Raw genomic sequence first — 13,582 nt, 5'->3', positions numbered from 1 at the left:
ACGTATATAAAGGAGGGAGAGGGAGGGAGGCAGCCTAGGGCGCGCCCAAGTAGGAGGAATCCTACTTGGGCCCCTAGTCCAATTCGCCCCCTACCATATTTGGATAAGGGGGAAAGGAAGGAGGGGGAGGGGAAGGAAGTAGGAGTCCTACTTCATACTTTCCTTTTCCTCGTCTCCTTGCCCTTTCTCCCCACGTGGCTGGCCCTATAGGGGGCGCACCAGCCCCTTGTGGGCTGGTGTGTTCCCTTACTTGGCCCATTAAGCCCATATCTTTGCCAGGGGTTGCCCGGAACCCCTTTCGGTGACCCGGTATCACCCGGAACACTTCCGGTGTCCAAATACCATCGTCCTATATATGAATCTTTTCCTATCGACCACTTCGAGACTCCTCGTCATGTCCGTGATCTCATCCGGGGCTCCGAACAAACTTCGGTCATCAAATCACATAACTCATAATACAAATCGTCATCGAACGTTAAGCATGCGGATCCTACGGGTTCGATAACTATGTAAACACGACCGAGACACATCACCGGTCAATAACCAATAGCGGAACCTGGATGCTCATATTGGCTCCTACATATTCTATGAAGATCTTTATCGGTCAAACCGCATAACAACATACGTTATTCCCTTCGTCATCGGTATGTTACTTGCCCGAGATTCGATCGTCGGTATCTTCATACCTAGTTCAATCTCGTTAGCGGCAAGTCTCTTTACTCGTTCCGTAATGCATCATCCCGTAACTAACTCATTAGTCACATTGCTTGCAAGGCTTATAGTGATGTGCATTACCAAGAGGGCCCAGAGATACCTCTCCGATACTCGGAGTGACAAATCCTAATATCGATCTATGCTAACTCAACAAACACCTTCGGAGACACCTGTAGAGCATCTTTATAATCACCCAGTTACGTTGTGACGTCTGATAGCACACAAAGTGTTCCTCTGGTATTCAGGAGTTGCATAATCTCATAGTCAGAGGAATATGTATAAGTCATGAAGAAAGCAATAGCAATAAAACTAAATGATCATTATGCTAAGCTAACGAAGGAATGACAACACATGTCTATGGTCAGGAAACTTAACCATCTTTGATTAACGAGCTAGTCAAGTAGAGGCATGCTAGGGACACTCTGTTTTGTCTATGTATTCACACATGTACTAAGTTTCCGGTTAATACAATTCTAGCATGAAGAATAAACATTTATCATGATATAAGGAAATATAAATAACAACTTTATTATTGCCTCTAGGGCATATTTCCTTCACACAGCGCGCTGCGGCGCCTAACAGCGAGCAGAGCTTGCCGATGAACGCGAGCAGAGGCCAGCACAGTGATACGTGGAAAATAAGACGAACTGTGCAAGCGATGTCGGAGACATCAAGCACGAATCAGATTAGAGTTGCGTGTGCGATACGTGGCATAGAGTTGATCCATCCGAGCTGTTTGTGATGGAATAAGCCATGTGTGTTTCGGGCAAACGCTTGCTGGTATATAACCTTAAATTTAACCAAAAAAGTGTTAATGCATGTTACAAAAATTGTATAGCTAGAAACTATGTTCAAATACGACTCCAATGATATAATCTTTGGCGACATGCATTCGTATTTTATTAGTTAAATCCTACTTATAAACCAGGACGGCGGTATAGTAGGTAATTAAATCGCAAACATTTTTTTATTAACCGTATGTGTACGTGTCCTTTCGTCCTCCTCTCGCACGTCTTGTCACCCCGCTGCCACAGATGGCTTATAGCGCAAGCTTGCGCAGCGCGCGGGAGCGTTCTTTTGGCCAAACGGTGGCGCCAATGAATCGTCGATGAGCCCGTTCCCGCGCAACGTCGCAGGTTCCCGCGCAAGCTTCGCGCCCGACTCAGTGAAATCCCCCAAAATCCCAATGCTTACCGGCCTACTATAAAAACCCTCACGGCCGGCGAGTCTTGCGTCGCATTTTCCCCTCCCTCCCTGTAGCTTATCTCGTCTGCTTCTCCCACAATCGCCAATGGCACCGGTCCGTCATCGTCGCTCAGCCACTCCGCCGTCATTAGAGGACAGATCCAGCTGTGAGGCTACACCGCGGCGGCGGCGCAGTCCCCGGCGTAGTGTAGTTCGCGCGGCGTCCCTGTTGGGTGTGCGCGGAACACCCACCACACGATCCGCCGCCGGTGCCCGTCGGCAGCTGTTTCCGGCCGCCGTTGCCACCACACCACCGTCGAAAGCCAGGGCCATTGCCCGCTCTGCCACCACGGCCCGAAGGCGGGTGGTGGCCGTTGTCGGTGTCAAAACCGGCGGATCTCGGGTAGGGGGTCCCGAACTATGCTTCTAAGGTCGATGGTAACAGGAGACAGGGGACACAATGTTACCCAGGTTCGGGCCCTCTCTATGCAGGTAATACGCTACTTCCTGCTTGATTGATCTTGATGAATATGAGTATTACAAGAGTTGAGCTACCACGAGATCGTAATGGCTAAAACCCTAGAAGTCTAGCCTGTATGACTATGACTATGATTATTCTTCGGACTAAGCCCTCCGGTTTATATAGACACCGGAGGAGACTAGGGTTGTACAAAGTCGGTTACCGAGAAAGGAATCTTCATATTTGGACGCCAAGCTTTCCTTCCACGCCAAGGAGAGTCCCATCCGGACACGGGTAGAGTCTTCGGTCTTGTATCTTCATAGCCCATTAGTCCGGCCCATGTCCAACAGGCCGAACGCCCGAGGACCCCTTAGTCCAGGACTCCCTCAGTAGCCCCTGAACCAGGCTTCAATGACAAGGTGTCCGACATGCAGATTGTCTTCGGCATTGCAAGGCGGGTTCCCCTTTCCGAATACTCCAAGATAGTCTTTGGACGCAACGAACGTGTCTGTATCTCCAATACAAGTACCACACACACAACCGCAGAGAGTATAATATTTCACGAGTCCAATCCGCTGAAAACTTTTTGTAAGGTGACATCATGTCTGCCCGGTCATTATTTCGAACCATTTTCATCTGCCGTTCCACGTTTCGAGATGCGGTTTTCATTGGCACGTCTTGTCAAAGCAGAGATCGTGTCCCTTTATTGCGGGATTCTCATCAATACGGGCGTGGGTAATCCAACCGTGCCGTTTGCACAGCCCTTGGGAACAGGCAAGTTTTAAGGCGAGTGGGGAGGCGCTTGATATTCACTGCCTTCATAAGGGGACAAGGATTCCCTTTCTTCACCCATGCCTTCTCTCTTTCCCTGCCCTTCCATTCTTGAGCTCCAACGCCCAAGTCCTCATCTTTTCTGCCTTAAGAAAGCACTCAACCATGTCTGGATCTAGAGCGCAAGGCAAGTGGATGGCCTCCTCCGTCAAGGAGAAGGACATCACCGAGCTTCAGGAGGCCGGGTATCTGGCGAAAGAAATCGCCCACTGGCTTCCGGCCAAGGGGCAAGTCGTCCCCACCCCGAAGCCCAATGAGAGGGTGGTGTTCATCCCCCATTTCGTCCGAGGGGTAGGGTTTACTCTCCACCCTTTCGTCCGCGGACTTATGTTCTATTATGGGCTAGATTTCCATGATCTAGCCCCAAACTCCTTCCTCAACATCTCGGCATTTATTGTCGTGTGCGAGGCCTTCCTCTGCATTCCTCCCCACTTCGGACTGTGGCTCAAGATATTCAACGTGAAGCCGAAGGTGGTGGATGGTCAACACGTAGAGTGCGGAGGCGCCATGGTGAGCAAGATGCCCAACGTTACATGGCCCAAGGGTACTTTTGTGGCGACCGTCAAAGAATGGCAGAAACTATGGTTCTATATCACAGAGCCCCGCGACGCCACCTGGGCTGCAGCTCCCAAGTTCAAATCCGGAGCTCCAATGCGGCTCACCTCCTGGATAGAGAAGGGCCCAAATTGGTCTTCATCGGACGAACTGATAGCGCTGCAAACGCGCATCCAAAGCATGGTGGATAAAAACATCAAGCTTGTCAACGTGATCTAGGTGATGCTATTTCGTCGGATCCTTCCATGCCAGAGCCGAACATGCCCTTTATGGGAATTTGATCCGGAGAAGCACCAGACCTCGGAAAGGTTCTTCGGAACCACTCACGAAGATGTCTGGAAGTTGCTCTTAAAGGCAATGAGACGCCGCCGGACATAGACTCGGACCGCGGGCACGATCTTGCCCATCCTGCTAGTGCGGTAAGTCTTTCTCGTCTCAAGGTACATCCTCTACTTGCTTGTTCAAGGAAGATATCTAAAACTTCACTATTTATTTTTTCAGGTATGGACAGAGAAAGCGGAGCGGATTCGGTGTCCGGCTCCGCTGCCCGAGGAACCAGTCATCCCGCTCCTGGCGAAGATGCTGGTTCCGGCGCCCTACAAGGCACCGGAGAAGAAGGCCAAGAAGAAGGCCAAGGGGGCCAAAAGTGGCCTCGCTGCAAAGGAGCTTCGGACGTGTCGTCCAAAGACAAGACTCACTCCTCTGCCGCGGAAGACGACGACGAGGAGGAGGAAGAGAGCAACTCTCCCCCTGATGGGGGAAGGAAGAAGAGGGCGGCCTCCACAAATCTGGAGGCGGAGGTGCCCAAGAGGGGGAAGGGCCCCCTCGCGGATAACTCCACGTGGGACGTCGACAGCAGCCGAGAGCGACGCCCCCGAAGCAAGCCCCTGGCCGCATCGTAAGTACTAAAAACCCGTATACATCCATGTATCCGGCCTCTCCTCTTCATGGTATTGACATGTTTAATTATGCTATTGCAGTCCGGCCCACGACAGCTCCCTGCGATCCTCATCAGGAGGTTCGTTGGATTCAAAGGCGATGGCCAGCGAGTCACCGCCGGCCGCTCACTCTCCCAAGCCCAAGGGCGACGATGAGTTGTTGTCTCAAAGGACCTTCCCGGGCCAGGGAGAGGTTCAGGAGGCCGTCGGGGTGGCGCCAGAGGGCGAAACCTTGGCCGACGTACACATGGGGGAGCAGATGCCCATGGAGACGGGCGATGGGGGCCATGTTCAGTTCGGCCCCCAGCCGAATACGGTTCCGGAGACCTATACGGCTCCGGAATCCGGCGAGCAGCCTCCTTCGAGAGAAGGAGGTGTGCCTATCCCGCCGGTGACCTCTATCCAACCAGAGGCACCAGATAATTTACTGGAAGCGCTACGAGGCGCTTCCATTGTGGAGGAACACCGTATCCTTATGGGTACAGTGATTGAGAGGGTTCAGTCCGTCAAGAGCGGACTGACCGAAGCCTGTGGCAGCCTGCTGACCGGCTTTGAGGTAAGTGACGCAAAAGAAAATTTTCTAGTATAGACAGTAGCCCCTAAGACACTGTCCGGTGTTCGGAAAGAAAAGCCGGATAGAGGATCAATTTATTTTTGCAGGAAACTAACTAAAGATGTCTTATATGAATAAGCAGGCGTCGTTGCTGGCCGCAACCTCTCATTCTGCGGAGATCTCCGGACTAAAGCAGAGTCTGGAGCGGGCCGAAGAAGAGCTCGGCCTTGTAAAAAGGCAGCTGGAGGACAAGCAAGGTATGTTGCGACTTGATGTATATTCAGGGAAGAATGAATGATGTGTATTGACCGTAGTGCCGTAACATTTGTAGGAGCGGCAACCGAGGTCGAGGTCCTTAAAAAGGCCCTGGCCGAGGCCGAGGAGAGAGCTGCCAAGGAACAAGCCGCTCGTAAGAAGCACGAGGCCAGGCTTGATGAGGTCCAGCAAGAGCTCCAGGATGCCGTGAAGAAATGCGAGACCTTGGAGCGCGATGCTTCGGCTCAAGAGACCGAACTAGCCAAGGCTCGCCAATGCGCGGAAGCGGCTCGGGTTGAAGCCCAGGGCGCCCTCCAGGAGATCCAGGAGGCCAAGAAGATCGCGGCAGGTAAGGCATTTAGTGTGCAAAGCAAGTATGTGGAGAAGAAGTATCTCTTACTAACCCGGATTTGGAGTTCTCCAGGGGCGTTTGCAGATCTGCCGCACAGTGTTTCTGATGCTGCGGAATTTTTCCAAGCCGGAGAAGGGAGCTCAACGGAGAAGCTGTTCTGGTCGCAATACCTTGCGCCAGAACATCCGGTTCCCTTTAGCGATTAGCTAAAACAGCTGGTCGTGCTGCATAGGGTGGCCGAACTGGCCATGAAGGATTTAATAATCCGGTTGTGGCCTGCTGAAGCTATACCCAGCAGCTACTTCGGGCTCGTGAAGCGGCTGGTGAATGCCTGCCCTCGGCTGGACGTCGTCAAGTGGTCGGTCTGCATCGAGGGTGCGCGCATGGCCTTCGCCCGCGTCAAGGTGTGGTGGGCGAAGATGGACGCCGTCAAGCTTGTGACCGAGGGACGGCCTGAGGGCAAGGAGCACCGAACGCCCAAGCGGTATTTTGAAGACGTCCTGGAGGGGTCTCGTATTGTGGTGACACAATGTGCGCAAGACATTATTTTCGAATGAATACATTCATGTTGTCTCTGCCTTCTATGATGAAACAAAGTCGTTATGTAATATAATGTTTGTTTAAAAAATTTCACATCCTGTGTGGCCGCGTTGTGTGAAATCTGAGAGTTGGCCACTCGTTGGCTTCTGCCCCCACGTAGGTAGTACGGGGGTGTTCGGGTTGTAATCTAAACACTCTTGATCTACGTAGGTAGTTTATCAACTAAATTGCTTGAGGACGAGCAAAGGTTTAAGCTTGGGGGAGTTGATACGTCTCCAATGTATCTACTTTTCCTAATGCTTTTCCTCTTGTTTTGGACTCTAATTTGCATGATTTCAATGAAACTAACCCCGGACTAACGCTGTTTTCAGCAGAACTACAATGCATGGTGTTGTTTTTGTGCAGAAATAAAAGTTCTCGGAATGGAACGAAACTTTGCCAGGATTTTTTATATCAAATAAGAGAATTTATGGAGCCAAGACCTACCGAAGGGGGGCACCTGGGTGGGCACAACCCACTAGGGGGTGCCCCCCTCACCAGGCGCGCCCAGGTGGGTTGTCCCCACCTGGTGGCCTCACAGATGCTGAAACCAATGCTATAAAATTGTATTTTTCGAGGAAAAATCAGGGAGAAAGAATTATCGCGATCCACGAGATGGAGCCACCGCCAAGCCCTGTTCTTCCCCGAGAGGGCAGATCTGGAGTCCGTTTGGGGCTCCAGAGAGGGGGATCTTCATTCTTCATCATCACCAACCCTTCTCCATCACCAATTCCATGATGCTCCCCACCGGGAGTGAGTAATTCTTTCATAGGCTCGCTGGTCGGTGAGGAGTTGGATGAGATTCATCATGTAATTGAGTTAGTTTTGTTAGGCTTGATCCCTAGTATCCACTATGTTCTAAGATTGATGTTTCTATGTCTTTGCCATGCTTAATGCTTGTCACTTTGGGCCCGGGTGCCATGATTTCAGATCTAAACCGTTTACGTTATCACCATTATATCCATGTTCTAGATCCGATCTTGCAAGTTATAGTCACCTACTACGTGTTATGATCCGGTAACCCCGGAGTGACAATAACTGGGACTTCTTCTGGTGATTACCGTAGTTTGAGGAGTTCATGTATTCACTATGTGTTAATGCTTTGTTCCGGTTCTCTATTAAAAGGAGGCCTTAATATCCCTTAGTTTCCAATATGGACCCCGCTGCCACGGGAGGGTAGGACAAAAGATGTCATGCAAGTTCTTTTAATAAAGCACGTGTGACTATTTATGGAATACATGCCTACATTATATTGATGAACTGAAGCTAGTGCCGTATCGCCCTAGGTTATAACCGTATCCAAAAAGATGTCATGCTATCATCACTGTTACAATTGCTAAGAAATCACTGCTATCACTGTTACTGTTACTATTGCTGTTGTCACTACTATCAAAACTATCAAACTACTTTGCTACTGATCACTTTGCTGCAGATAATTAATCTCCAGCTATGGTTGAATTGACAACTCAGCTGCTAAGACCTTCAAATATTCTTTGGCTCCCCTTGTGTCGAATCTATAAATTTGGGTTGAATACTCTACCCTCAAAAACTGTTGCGCTCCTCTATACTTGTGGGTTATCACGTAACGTTTTGCCGAAACAGTTGTTAGTGGACATACCTTATTAAGTAGTGTGCCCTTATGGTTGAGTGTTCTAACATGATACAGAGCCGGATACAGTTCTTTTTCAGAAGATTGCTTTGAAGTATTCGGAGGAGGAACCCGCCTTGCAATGCCGAAGATATGCTGCGCGCTGAACAAATCGTCATTGAAGGCTGGTTCAGGGGCTACTGAGGGAGTCCTAGATTATGGCATCCTTAGGCGTCCGGGCTATGCGACATGGGCCGGAATGATGGGCCGTGAAGATACAAGATAGAAGGCCTTTCCCGTGTCTGGGTAGGACTCTCCTTTGCGTGGATGGCAAGCTTGATGTTCAGATGTGTAGTTTGCATTCTCTGTAAGCCGACTCTGTACAACCCTGGGCCCCTCCGGTGTCTATATAAACTGGAGGGTTTAGTCCGTAGAGGCTATCACAAATCACATAGGCTAGACATCTAGGGTTTAGCCATTACGATCTCGATGTAGATCAACTCTTGTAACCCCTATACTCATCAAAGTCAATCAAGTAGGTGTTGGGGATCGTTGCAGAAATTAAAAACATTCTACGCATCACCAAGATCAATCTATGGAGTTTACTAGCAACGAGAGGGGAGGAGTGCATCTACATACCCTTGTAGATCATGAGCGGAAGCGTTCAAGAGAACGGGGTTGATGGAGTCGTACTCGTCGTGATCCAAATCACCGATGATCCTAGCGCCATACGGACGGCACCTCCGCGTTCAACACACGTACGGAGCGGAGACGTCTCCTCCTTCTTGATCCAGCAAGGGGAAGGAGAAGTTGATGGAGATCCAGCAGCACGACGGCGTGGTGGTGGAAGCAGCGGGATTCGAGCAGGGCTTCGCCAAGCGCTACTGGAGGAGGAAGAGGTGTCACGGGAGGGAGAGGGAGGCGCCAGGGCTTAGGGTGCGGCTGCTCTCCCTCCCCTCCACTATATATAGGGGCTAGGGGGTGCATGCCCCCTTGGAGATCCCATCTAGAGGGGGGCGGCGGCCCCTCGGGGGGCAACGGCCCCCTTAGGGTTTCCAACCAGGGGGCGCATGCCCCCTCGGGGGGCAACGGCCCCCTAGGGTTTCCAACCCCAGGCGCCTTGGGCCCTTGGGTGGGGCGCACCAGCCCACCAGGGGCTGGTTCCCATGCCACTTCAGCCCATGGGGCCCTCCGGGATAGGTGGCCCCACCCGGTGGACCCCCGGGACCCTTCCGGTGGTCCCGGTACAATACCGGTGACCCCCGAAACTCTCCCGGTGGCCGAAACTGGACTTCCTATATATAAATCTTTACCTCCGGACCATTCTGGAACTCCTCGTGACATCCGGGATCTCATCCGGGACTCCGAACAACTTTCGGTTAACCGCATACTAATATCTCTACAACTCTAGCGTCACCGAACCTTAAGTGTGTAGACCCTACGGGTTCGGGAGACACGTAGACATGACCGAGACAACTCTCCGATCAATAACCAACAGCGGGATCTGGATACCCATGTTGGCTCCCACATGCTCCACGATAATCTCATCGGATGAACCACGATGTCGAGGATTCAATCAATCCCGTATACAATTCCCTTTGTCTATCGGTACGATACTTGCCCGAGATTCGATCGTCGGTATACCGATACCTTGTTCAATCTCATTACGGCAAGTCTCTTTACTCGCTCCCGTAACACATCATCCTGTGAACAACTCCTTGATCACATTGAGCTCATTATGATGATGTCCTACCGAGTGGGCCCAGAGATACCTCTCCGTCATACGGAGTGACAAATCCCAGTCTCGATTCGTGCCAACCCAAAAGATACTTTCGGGGATACCCGTAGTGTACCTTTATAGCCACCCAGTTACGTTGTGACGTTTGGCACACCCAAAGTACCCTTACGGTATCCGGGAGTTGCACAATCTCATGGTCTAAGGAAAGGATAGTTGACATTAGAAAAGCTTTAGCAAACGAACTACACGATCTAGTGCTATGCTTAGGATTGGGTCTTGTCCATCACATCATTCTCCTAATGATGTGATCCCGTTATCAATGACATCCAATGTCCATGGTCAGGAAACCGTAACCATCTATTGATCAACGAGCTAGTCAACTAGAGGCTCACTAGGTACATGTTATGGTCTATGTGTTCACACATGTATTACGATTTCCGGATAACACAATTATAGCATGAACAATAGACAATTATCATGAACAAGGAAATATAATAATAACCATTTTATTATTGCCTCTAGGGCATATTTCCAACAGTCTCCCACTTGCACTAGAGTTAATAATCTAGTTACATTGTGATGAATCGTACACCCATAGAATTCTGGTGTTGATCATGTTTCGCCCGTGGAAGAGGTTTAGTCAACGGATCTGCGACATTCAAATCCGTTTGCACTTTACAAATATCTATGTCTCCATTTTGAACATTTTCACGAATGGAGTTGAAGCGACGCTTGATGTGCCTGGTCTTCTTGTGAAACCTGGGCTCCTTGGCAAGGGCAATAGCTCCAGTGTTGTCACAGAAGAGAGTCATCGGACCCGATGCATTGGGAATAACTCCTAGGCCGGCAATGAACTCCTTCATTCAGATTGCTTCATGTGCTGCCTCCTAGGCTGCCATGTACTCCGCTTCACAGGTAGATCCCACCACGACGCTTTGCTTGCAACTGCACCAGCTGACTGCCCCACCATTCAAAATATATACATATCCGGTTTGTGAATTAGAGTCATCCAGATCTGTGTCGAAGCTAGCATCGAAGTAACCCTTTACGATGAGCTCTTCGTCACCTCCATAAACGAGAAACATATCCTTAGTCCTTTTCAGGTACTTCAGGATGTTCTTGACCGCTGTCCAGTGTTCCATGCCGGGATTACTTTGGTACCTTCCTACCAAACTTACGGCAAGGTTTACATCAGGTCTGGTACACAGCATGGCATACATAATAGACCCTATGGCCAAGGCATAGGGGATGACACTCATCTTTTCTTTATCTTTTGCCGTGGTCGGGCATTGAGCCGTGCTCAATCTCACACCTTGCAATACAGGCAAGAACCCCTTCTTGGACTGATCCATATTGAACTTCTTCAATATCTTATCAAGGTATGTGCTTTGTGAAAGACCTATGAGGCGTCTCGATCTATCTCTATAGATCTTGATGCCTAATATGTAAGCAGCTTCTCCAAGGTCCTTCATTGAAAAACACTAATTCAAGTAGGCCTTTATGCTTTCCAAGAATTCTATATCATTTCCCATCAAGAGTATGTCATCCACATATAATATGAGAAATGCTACAGAGCTCCCACTCACTTTCTTGTAAACACAGGCTTCTCCATAAGTCTGTGTAAACCCAAACGCTTTGATCATCTCATCAAAGCGAATGTTCCAACTCCGAGATGTCTGCACCAGCCCATAGATTGAGCGCTGGAGCTTGCATACCTTGTCAGCATTCTTAGGATCGACAAAACCTTCCGGCTGCATCATATACAATTCTTCCTTAAGGAAGCCGTTAAGGAATGCCGTTTTGACGTCCATTTGCCATATTTCATATTCGTAGAATGCGGCAATTGCTAACATGATTCGGACGGACTTCAGCTTCGCTACGGGTGAGAAGGTCTCATCGTAGTCAACTCCTTGAACTTGTCGATAACCCTTAGCGACAAGTCGAGCTTTATAGATGGTAACATTTCCATCCGCGTCCGTCTTCTTCTTAAAGATCCATTTATTTTCTATCGCTCACCGATCATCGGGCAAGTCTGTCAAAGTCCATACTTTGTTTTCATACATGGATCCTATCTCGGATTGCATGGCTTCAAGCCATTTGTTGGAATCTGGGCCCGCCATTGCTTCTTCATAGTTCGAAGGTTCACCGTTGTCCAACAACATGATTTCCATGACAGGGTTACCGTACCACTCTGGAGCGGAACGTGTCCTTGTGGACCTACGAAGTTCAGTGGTAACTTGATCATGATCGTCATCATTAACTTCCTCTCTAGTCGGTGCAGGCACCACAGAAACATTTTCTTGTGCTGCGCTACTTTCTGGTTTGAGAGGGGTCATCTCATCAAGTTCCACTTTCCTCCCACTTACTTCTTTCGAGAGAAACTCTTTCTTCAGAAAGGACCCGTTCTTGGCAACGAAGATCTTGCCTTCGGATCTGAGGTAGAAGGTATACCCAATGGTTTCCTTAGGGTATCCTATGAAGACGCATTTTTCTGACTTGGGTTCGAGCTTTTCAAGTTGAAGTTTCTTGACATAAGCATCGCATCCCCAAACTTTAAGAAACGACAGCTTAGGTTTCTTTCCAAACCATAATTCATACGGTGTTGTCTCAACGGATTTCGACGGAGCCCTATTTAAAGTGAATGCGGCAGTCTCTAAAGCATAACCCCAAAATGATAGCGGTAGATCGGTAAGAGACATCATAGATCGCACCATATCCAATAGAATGCGATTACGACGTTCGGATACACCATTACGCTGAGGTGTTCCAGGCTGCGTGAGTTGTGAAACAATTCCACGTTTCCTTAAGTGTGTGCCAAATTCGTGACTCAAATATTCCCCTCCACGATCTGATCGTAAGAACTTTATTTTCCTGCCACGTTGATTCTCAACCTCACTCTGAAATTCCTTGAACTTTTCAAAAGTCTCAGACTTGTGTTTCATTAAGTAGACATACCCATATCTACTCAAGTCATCAGTGAGGGTGAGAACATAACGATAGCCACCGCGAGCCTCAACGCTCATTGGACTGCACACATCAGTATGTATGATTTCCAATAAGTTGATTGCTCGCTCCATTGTTCCGGAGAACGGAGTCTTGGTCATTTTGCCCATGAGGCATGGTTCGCACGTGTCAAATGATTCATAATCAAGAGACTCCAAAAGTCCATCTGCATGGAGTTTCTTCATGCGTTTGACACCAATGTGACCAAGGCGGCAGTGCCACAAGTATGTGGGACTATCATTATCAACCTTACATTTCTTGGCATTCACACTATGAATATGTGTAACATCACGTTCGAGATTCATTAAGAATAAACCATTGACCAGCGGGGCATGACCATAAAACATATCTCTCATATAAATAGAACAACCATTATTCTCGGATTTAAATGAGTAGCCATCTCGCATCAAACGAGATCCAGATACAATGTTCATGCTCAAAGCTGGCACTAAATAACAATTATTGAGGTTTAAAACTAATCCCGTAGGTAAATGTAGAGGTAGCGTGCCGACAGCGATCACATCGACCTTGGAACCATTCCCGACGCGCATCGTCACCTCGTCCTTCGCCAGTCTTCGCTTATTCCGCAGCTCCTGCTTTGAGTTACAAATATGAGCAACCACACAGGTATCAAATACCCAGGAGCTACTACGAGCGCTGGTTAGGACATCAATAACATGTATATCACATATACCTTTGGTATTGCCGGCCTTCTTATCCGCTAAGTACTTGGGGCAGTTCCGCTTCCAGTGACCGTTTCCCTTGCAATAAAAGCACTCAGTCTCAGGCTTGGGTCCATTCTTTGTCTTCTTCCCGGCAGCTTTCTTACCG

Source organism: Aegilops tauschii, chromosome 7, assembly GCF_002575655.3.
Source record: "Aegilops tauschii subsp. strangulata cultivar AL8/78 chromosome 7, Aet v6.0, whole genome shotgun sequence".
Lineage (NCBI taxonomy): Eukaryota > Viridiplantae > Streptophyta > Magnoliopsida > Poales > Poaceae > Aegilops > Aegilops tauschii.
This window is presented reverse-complemented; position numbering follows the sequence as displayed.